Source organism: Limulus polyphemus, unplaced genomic scaffold, assembly GCF_000517525.1.
Source record: "Limulus polyphemus unplaced genomic scaffold, Limulus_polyphemus-2.1.2 Scaffold5236, whole genome shotgun sequence".
Classification (NCBI taxonomy): domain Eukaryota; kingdom Metazoa; phylum Arthropoda; class Merostomata; order Xiphosura; family Limulidae; genus Limulus; species Limulus polyphemus.
Genome location: NW_013670846.1, coordinates 61732 through 63026, shown reverse-complemented (window position 1 = coordinate 63026; position 1295 = coordinate 61732).

Below are 1295 nucleotides of genomic sequence, written 5' to 3'. Positions count from 1 at the left end.
GGTTTGAAAAAAAACAAATTTGAGTTTAAATTTATACCGACAAAAGCACGTTAAAATCATAAATAATATTCAACGTTAAACTGGTACACAGTTAAAAACATTTTATTTAGGCCTAGCTATGGCCTTCAAAAAGTTGACGACTCTACATGTTTCGACGTTACAACGTCATCCTCAGGAGTGAAGTACAAGACAATTGACCTGCTAGCAAGTTATAAATACTTTGGCAATAGTCTTGTAATTCACTCCTGAGGATGACGTTGTAACGTCGAAACATGTAGAGTCGTCAACTTTTTGAAGGCCATAGCTAGGCCTAAATAAAATGTTTTTAATTGTGTACCAGTTTAACGTTGAATATTATTTATGATTTTAACGAAACTTTACGTTAAGCCTAGAGTACGAACACAAGCTACCGCGACACAGCGCACAAGAACGTGAGCTATTTCACTTATTTTTAGGTATATTGATCAAATGAAGTAAACCTTAAACGAATTCAACCTGTTTTAGGTGTCGTCTTTCTGATCAGTGATATAACAATTGCACATTTTGAAAGCATCTTAGATGCCTACTAAATGTGGACATCAAAGTGATTAGTTACTAATTACATAATCTAAAACGTTAATAATTCAACACATTTTACGTTTATTTCAGTTCAATGACTTTACAAACGTATTAAGACGTGATGATTTTTATGGCTGCATGAAAACCGAGGCAACTCACGATGTTCCATTTGGTCTTTAGAATGATTTTTTTAAAGATGTAATTTATTATTCGTGATAAAAAAAAGATAGGTTTTATGTAAATTACATTTAATGAAAATTGTGACTGACAGTTACGTGTCATCAGGGTAAACTTATGCCATATTAAACACGGTAAGTGATTTCAAGTCCCTGCTTTAGTAGTTGCTATGCTCTTAGTAACAAACTACACATTGGGCTATCTGCACTGGTGGGACTAGAACCCATGATTTTAGCGTTGTAAGTCTGTAAACCTACTACTAATCCACTCTCCCCGGGAAGCAACTGCTTTAGAATTAAACAGGATAAAATTGTGAACAGAAGATTAAAACAACTGTGATAAGCAATCTTCGGTCATCAGAAACTTTAATAATCAATTGTGTGAGACACGCGTGAAAAACTTGTGTAACTTATGAAACTTTACTTCCTAACAGGAACCAACAAACGAACTAGGGAAAAGCAACAGCAATGAGGGTAGACCTTTGGAGAAACGGAAGTGATAAGGGTAGACCTAGAGAAAAGCAACAGTGGTGAGAGTAGACCTGGAGAAAAGCAACAGTG